Raw genomic sequence first — 8,609 nt, 5'->3', positions numbered from 1 at the left:
TTTTCTTCATATTCTTTGTCTCTTCCTTCACCTCGTCAAATTGGTCCCTAATATATGTTTTGAGATCTTTAATTACTTGTTCAATGTTCTGCTCCTCTTCCTGGTTTTCGTTTGTTCATTGGATTGGGGCATGTTTTCCTGATTATTGGTTTGGATTGTAGTTTTTTGTTGTTGTCTGGTCATCATTTTATCTTGATGGGTTTAGTCAGTTGCTTAACTTCTTTGTCTAGTTTGGAGTTTAATTAGTTGTTGTTTTTGTGTGTGTGTTAAGTCTTTGTCACTTTGTTCTTCTTATTCTATTTCCTTGTTGTTGGCTAAGTTCACTTGAAGGAAAATATTAGGGCCAGAGAAAGCAAAAGGAGTAAGAAAAGAAAATGAATAATAGTAGTATTGATAGTAAATATTAACAGAGGAACCATGTGAGATATAGGAGAATGGATATTAGATTCATGTAAGGTATGTAGAGTTATAACAGTAAGAAAAGTAGAGTACGTAAAAATCTGAATATGGGGAGGAATACATTGTGAATTAAAAGGCCTATGTGTTCAGGAGAGAGGGAAAGAGAAAAGAGAGGACAATGATATAAAGAGTGAATATAAGGCAGAAAGCAAAACAAAGGTATTAGTAATAAAAAGTCAAAAAATAGGGGGGCAAACAAAGAGAGGTGTAATGTAATAGAAACAATGATGGAGGACAGAAAGATGTAGAGGAAAGGGGATAGTGTTGGTGGCCAAAATCAATACAGACAGAAAAGAGTAAATGGAAGATGAGGAAATACAGCAAATGTGAAGCTCTCCCTGCAGCACCTAATGTAAGAAGAATAAGAAAGCAGAGAAAGAAAGAGAAAAAAAAGGGGACAAAAGAGAGTGGGGAAGTAAGCAGGAAAAAGAAAAAGTGAAAGAAGGAAAAAAGGGCCTTGGGTGGGGGGGATAAAGAGGAAGGAAAATCCAACCAAATACTAGGAAAGTTTCAAGCAAGGCATCCTATTTGCAGTTAAATAAAACGCTTAGGGATCTGACATTCCCCCTTTTCTCTCTTCCTCACTTCCCTCTCTCCCAGGCAGCAGGAAAGCTGCCTGAGATGTCCAGTAGGAGATTCAAGTGGGTCCTTGTTGAATCAGCTCCGCACAGAAAACGACTCTTAATTTCCAGAGAGAGCAAGTACCCACACCTCACCAGGTATGCTATTGGAGGCTTGGAAAGCACCTCCTACAGTCCCTCTCCTTTAGGTGTGCTATGAGAGGGCTTATTGATTTTCTGACTCCACCTTCTCCCGGGCCAAGTTTCCTATCCCAGGGTATTTAGGTGAATTGGGCTTTCTCAGCAGATTCACCACTCCTCTCTTCCCAGACTCTCCCCAAGCCAGCCGGTATGCTCCTCCAAGAACAAGAAAAGAAAAAAAGTGTGTGTGTGTGAAACACCAGAAAATCGAACCCACACTAGCCAGGCCCCCCTAGTGCACCCCCACGGAATCCCTTCCACCCACAGAGTCAGTCCAAAATGGAGGGCTAGGGGAATCCCGGAACTCTGGGAGTGCTGGATTTGGGAAAGGGAAGTCTGCGACTCTGCAGACCCAGGGCATGTAGGTCTGTGGAACACAGGCTATGGGGGCTCAGGGGACATGGACCTGGGGACCACGTATCTGGGGACCATGGAGCCCAGGAATGCCACCGCACAACCGACAGATCTCAGGAAACACAGCGGACCCCAGCCCCAGGGGGAAGGGTCCCGCCAGCCCACAGCTTCCGGCCTCTGTACTTGTAAGTCACAATTCTACCTTTAGCAAGCACAACGTCCTCCACTCTCTCTCCAAAGCAATGTGCACACACCCTCCGCCCTGCAAGCCCCCAAGACAACCAGCTCAGGCAAGACTCCAACCCCACTTGGCCGCTTTTTCGCAGGAGAGACCATAAGGTGCACTCACTCAGACGCCATCTTGCCCCGCCTCTTTGCCTTTTCTCTTTTTTAATGTATGTGTTTACAGCTATAAATTTCCATGGAGCACTGCCTTTTTGCATCCTATAAATTTTGCTATGTTGTGTTCTCATTTTTATACATTGCTAAGAATTTTCTAATTTCTTTGTGATTTCTTCTTTGACCTACTGCTTGCTTGAGAATATGTTGTTTAATTTCCACATTTCTTTGAATTTTCCCTTTTCCTTCTATTATTTATCTCTAGCTTCATTATATTATCATCATAGAGGATGCTGTGTTTGATTTCCATCTTGATAAATTTATGGAGACTTCTTTTGTGACCTAACATATGGTCTGTCCTGGAGAATGATCCACGTGCACTTGAGAAAATTGTGTATTCTCCCCTTATTGGGTAGCAGTTTCTATATACATCTGTTAGATCTAGTTAATGTAAACTATTTTTCAAATCCTCTGTTTCCTTACTAATGTTCTGTCTAGATGTTCTATGAGTTATTGAAAGTGGTATATTGAAGATTCCAACTATTAATATAGAACTATTTCTCCCTTCAATTCTCTCAATTTTTATTTCATGTATTTTGAGGCACTTTTATTAGGTGCATACCATTTTCTATTCATTTTTGAAAATATTTTTCCTCATTTGCTCACTTCTTTTATTTGATCATAATTTTTTTGCCATAAATATATTTTTTATTTTTCTATTGGCAATTTTATACTTTATTGCCTCTGGAATTTGCATCTTGTTTAGGATGGCCTTCCCCACACCAAGTTTAAAAGTATATTCACTCTTGAGTGAAATAGACATTTCTCTAAACCTTTTATTTTATTATTATCTTTAAAAATGATCAATTTTAGTACATCTTTTTTTTTTAAAGATTTATTTTTATTTATTTATTTCTCTCCCCTTCCCCCCCCAACCCAGTTGTCTGTTCTCTATTTGCTGCGTCTTCTTTGTCCGCTTCTGTTGTTGTCAGTGGCATGGGAATCTGTTTCTTCTTGTGTCATCTTGTTGTGTCAGCTCTCCGTGTGTGCGGTGCCATTCCTGGGCAGGCTGAACTTTCTTTTGCGCTGGGCGGCTCTCCTTACAGGGTGCACTCCTTGTGCGTGGGGCTGCCCTATGCGGGGGACACCCCTGCGTGGCAGGGCACTCCTTGCACGCATCAGCACTGTGCACGGGCCAGCTGCACACAGGTCAAAGGAGGCCCGGGGTTTGAACCACGGACCTCCCATGTGGTAGACGGACGCCCTAACCACTGGACCAAGTCTGCCACTTTTTTTTTTAAGATGTGCTGGGGTTAAACCCAGGACTTCATACATGGGAAGCAGGCTCTCAACCACTGAGCTACATCCACTCCCTTATTACTTTCTTTTTATATTTATAATTTTGTTTCATGAATAATTTATTTTGGTGTAATGCATGTAATAGTAATTCTGCCTTATGTTTTTTCCATGTTTTCCATATGTTGTCCTAATGCAATTTATTTTTTTTTTTAAAAAAACCTTCTCTCACTGATCTCATTGAAATGCCACTTTCATCATGAACTAAATTTCCACAGTGTATTGGTATTTCAGCTACTTAACCAAGCAAACCATTTTCAAGAAAAAACTTTCTAAATATTTTCTGGCACTACAGAAGCCAAAAATTATATGCTGAGTAAATATAAGTTTTTAACTATTTAACTATTTGTTAGCAAAAAGTTCCCTGGTATCTTGATTAAGCAACACTTTATTACTTTAATTCCATTTACTATATTTTGAGAAAGTTCTACAACTGGATAGCTCAAAAATATTCTAAAATTCAAGCCAGCTTCTTTTCATTACATGGAATTAGTGGGCTCAATCCATCCCCCTCCTTTTTAAAAAAATTATTGAAAAATATCACTCATACATATATAAACATACACAAACAGTAAGTGTACAAGAATAGTTGTGAACGTATAAAACGAACATATACAACATCACATAGGACTCTCATAACTCACCCTACCACCAATAACTTGCATTGTCATTAAAACCTTTTTAACTAGTGATTAAAGAGCATTGTCAAAATACTACTACTGAACAAAGTATTTTTCCTTCAGCCAATCCTATTATCTTTATATCATTTATATATGAACATACATAAACAATTAAGTGTATAGTAAGAGTTGTGAACTTACAAATAAACATATATAACATCATAAAGGGGTCCATATATCAACCCTCCACCAGCACCTTGAATTGACATGAGATGTTTGTTACAGATTATGAAAGAATATTGTCAAAATCTTACTAATCATAATCCTTATCTTATATTTGGTGTGTTTTTCCCCCAACCCACCCTATTATTTTTTAAATATATATTTTTTATGACAGAAGTTGTAAACTTATAAAAAAAATCATGCACATATGCAGAATTCCCAAACAGCACCCCTCCATCTACACACCACATTGTTGTGTCATTTGCTACAGATAAAATAATATCATCTGATTGTTACCATGTCCATAGTGTACATTTGGCTCACATTTTCCATACTGCCTCAGTATCAACACAGTACATCTTTTGCATAGATGCAAGAATATTATATTATTACTACTAACCATAGTCTGTAGGTCACTCCAGCTGTATTTTTACAATGCTTCTCCACATTCCCAACACCCTGTAGTAGTGATATACATTTGCTCTAGCTAACAAATGACACTCTTGCATCTGTACCATCAACCACAATTCTCACCCACCTCTTGGTTTACTGTGCTATCCAATTCCTAGATTATTCTCAACCATTCTGTCAATTGGCATTTACATTACTAGACTACCATTTTCAGTTACATCCCCATTCAGAAACCAGCTGTTACTCACTGTGTGTTACCATCTACTTTATACATTCCCACACTTTTACAGGAAAGCTAATTAAAACTTCTACTTACATTAAACATCAGTAGTCCACTCAGTCTTCCTCTTATTTCCTTTAAGAATCCACCACCTACCACCAGGTCTTGAAGATATTTTCCAATAATTTCTTCTAGAAGTTTTATGGCTCTTGCTTTTATTTTTAGTTTTTTTGATCCATTTTGAGTTAATTTTTGGGTAAGGTGTGAGATAGGGGTCCTCCTTCCTTCTTTCAGCACCGTTTGTTGAATGGATTGTTTTGCCCGAGCTGTGTGAGTTTGACAGGCTAGTCAAAAATCACTTGACCATACATGTGAGGGTCTGTTTCTAAACCATAAATTTGGTTCCATTGGTCTATTGTGTCTGTCTTTAGGCCAGTACCATGCTGTTTTTACCACTATAGGTAGGTATGATGATTTAAAGTCTGGGGATGAGGTTCACTTTTCCTTTTTATGATATTTCTGGCTATTCAGGACTCCTTACACTTCCAAATAAATTTGGTGATCATGTTTTCAATTTTTTCTTTAATGCTGGTGGAATTTTTATCAGTATCGCATTAAATTTGTATATCAATTTGAGTAGAATTGACATCTTAATAAATATTTAGTCTTAAAATCCATGAGCATGGAATGTTCTTCCAGTTATTTAGGGCTTTTTGATTTAACATTGAGTTGCAGTTTTCTGAATACAAGTGCTTTACATCATTGGTTAAGTTTATTCCAATTTGAGTTTTATCTGTCATATTTTATTTTCACCACTCTTGACACTTTAGTTACTTTTATTGATATAATCTTCATTTCTAGACTCCCTTTCAGGCCTCTCTTTCCTGTCTTTTCTTTTCAGGTTCTAGCACACCCATTAGTATTTCCTGAAAATCTGGTCTTTTACTTAGAAATGATCTGTTTCTGTTTATTTGTGAATATTCTAATTTCTCCCTCATTCTTGAAAGACAGTCTTGCTGGATATAAGATTCTTGGCTGTAAGTTTTTCTCTTGTAGTATCTTAAGTATATCAGACCACTGTCTTCTTGCCTCCATGGTTTCTGGTGAGAAATAAAAATTTAATCTTATTGGATATCCATTATATGTTATGCATTGCTTCTTTCTTGCTGCTTGCAGAATTCTTTGTCTTTGGCATTTGACATTCTGATGAGTATGTGTCTCAGAGTTGGTCTATTTGGACTTTTTTGGATGGGAGTACGTTGTGCTTCTTGGACATGGATATCTATGTCCTTCAATAGGGTTGGAAGTTTTCTACCATTATGTCTTCAAATAGTCCTTCTGCCCCTTTTCACTTTTATTCTCCATCTGGGACACCCATGACATGTATGTTTGCACATCTTTTGCTGTCATTGAGACCTTGTTCAATTTTTTCCTTTCTTTTCTTCATCTGTTCTTTTGTATGTTTACTTTCAGAGGCCATTTCTTCAAGCTCACCAATCCTTTCTACTGCCTCCTCAAATCTGCTATTATATGATTCCAATGTTTTTAAAATTTCATTTATTGCACCTTTCATTCCCATAAGATCTGCTATTTTTCTATGTACGCTTTCAAATTCTTCTTTGTGCTCATCCAATGTCTTCTTAATATCCTTAATCTCTTTAGCCATCTCATTGAATTTATTAAGATCTGTTTGAACATCTATGATTAGTTGTCTCAATTCCTTTATATCATCTGGAGGCTTATCTCGTTCCTTTAACTGGGCCATAAATTCCTGTTTCTTGATGTGAATTGTAATTTTTTTGTTGATGTCTTTGCATCTGGCTTATTAGAATATTTTTTCTGGGTGCAGTTTTTCTCTTTAGTTTAGGGCTTACTATCCTTTCTCCCTTGCTGGTTGTGCAGTAGGAGCCAAGTATGTAATTGGTGCTGTAAGCTGTGGAGGCTCAAGCTGCCCTCTTTGTGCCAGGGATCAATGAAGCTGCTTCCAACTTTCTCCTTTGCCAGGGATACAGACAGCATCACAGCTGTGTGGAAAAATCCAAGTGCAGGCCTAGTGTGTAGTTGCCCAGAGAGACTGATGAAGCTTCACATCCCTTTCTCCCCTGCCTGGGGTGAGGATGGAGCTGCAGGAGTGGGCAGCAGTCTATGTAGTGCAGGTCCTAGACGTCCACAGTTGCCCTAATAGACTTCTGATTTTCAGTCTATGCCAGCCAATTCTACCTGCAGTTACCTGTTTAGGCTGGTGCAGGGATCCTCAGTCTCCTCCTTGCCAGAGGTGGGGCTGAAGCCTAGGCTAGGGCTGCACGCTGATCTGTGTGAAAAAAACTGGTTCCTGCCAACACTGAGAGTTTCAGTCAGCCCAGCTGGGGATTGAGTTAAAATGGCGGTCACTGGCCTCTATTTGACTTGGGCTGGTTCACACCCCAGCTTTTCCCAGGGTTATGTCTTGGCCAGTAGCCTAGTCTACCAATCAGTAGCTGAAATCAGCAGCAAGCCGTCTCCTCCTCCCCTGTTTCTGGGAAATGGAGCTTCCAATTCCAGCCACAGAATAGCTCCTGGGGTGGCTTGTGCTGCCAGAGTAGGATAATCACTGGCCTCCTCGGTTTGGCCGATAATTTCCTGGAGAGGCTGGCGCAGGTCCCCACAGTTTCCTCCCTGCTGGAGGTGGCACTGGGGCCTAGGCTAGAGCTGCAAACTGATCTGAATGGAAAGAAGCTGGTCCCCACCAGCACTGGGATTCTCAGTCTGCCCCGCTTCCCATTGTGCCCGGTACAGATTTAAGATGACCGCTCCTGGCCTCTTTTTTTTTTTTTCCTTGAAAACCCCAATTTTTGTTCTTGAAAGTCAGCTGGATAAACTGGCAAAAGCCAAGGTGTTGAAATGTCTAGATGGTATAAAAATGCTTCCAGATTATAGTCAGCATATTCATGCTTACTTCAGCTCCATTTAAAGATGGATTTCAGCTTCCATCAGGTGTGCTGCTTTGAATCACTCATCCATCATTTGCCAACTTTGACTGTGAGGTACTAATAAAATGGATCAAGTTCTTAAAAACTTATTTTAAAAGAATAAATGATGCTGGAATTCCAGACCTGAGGATTTTTAAGTAGCTGAACAAATCCACGGATTAAACTGAAGGTACATGAAGACTTCAGTTTTGGTTATTTCCACCTTTTCTGTGAGGACAAATATTCTATTTAAAGCTCAGGCATGTAGCCACATTGTTCCTTTTGTAGATGTCAAGTTTTATGGTTTTTACAGCCAACCAGTGGCCCAAACAGCCGAATTATCCATAATTCACTGGTTAATTTGGTGGAGCCATAGGGATCTGGCTCTCATTCACAACTTGAGCCATTTCTTCATACTGACCTCCAAATTTGGAAATCAGGGTGAGAACTTTAGTGAGCAGCAGCCAATCTACTCAATAGTTTTCCTTGTGCTTTACACCTGATTTTTTTCTTGTGCCTGCCTCAGTAATCCCAATGTAAGAATGCTTTTGTCTTTGAACATTTTTTTGCCAACGATAAACTATTTTAGTAATGGAATCTAATTCAAGCATCAGAATCCATTTGCATCCTGGGAAACAATTCTGCAAAGACATGGACCTTAGTCCAGGTTCCATTCCACATTTTAAAAAATGGATCCAAAATGGATCCAAATAAGAACCCAAAAAGCCTTTGGGGTTTCTGTATTTCCCAAAGGCTTTTTGGGTTCTTATTCTGCCCTGTCCGTGATTATATCAAGTTGTATTCCTTTTAATGAAACTTGTACCCTCAGAGCTGGGTAACTGCAAAGGCCTAATTTTTCTCAAAGACTCCATGAAGATTTTGATCCAAACTGTTGATTTCAATGGAGGTGAAGGGATAG

This window comes from Dasypus novemcinctus, chromosome X (genome assembly GCF_030445035.2).
Source record: "Dasypus novemcinctus isolate mDasNov1 chromosome X, mDasNov1.1.hap2, whole genome shotgun sequence".
In the NCBI taxonomy this organism is placed as follows: Eukaryota; Metazoa; Chordata; class Mammalia; order Cingulata; family Dasypodidae; genus Dasypus; species Dasypus novemcinctus.
Note: the sequence above shows the minus strand (reverse complement) of the source record.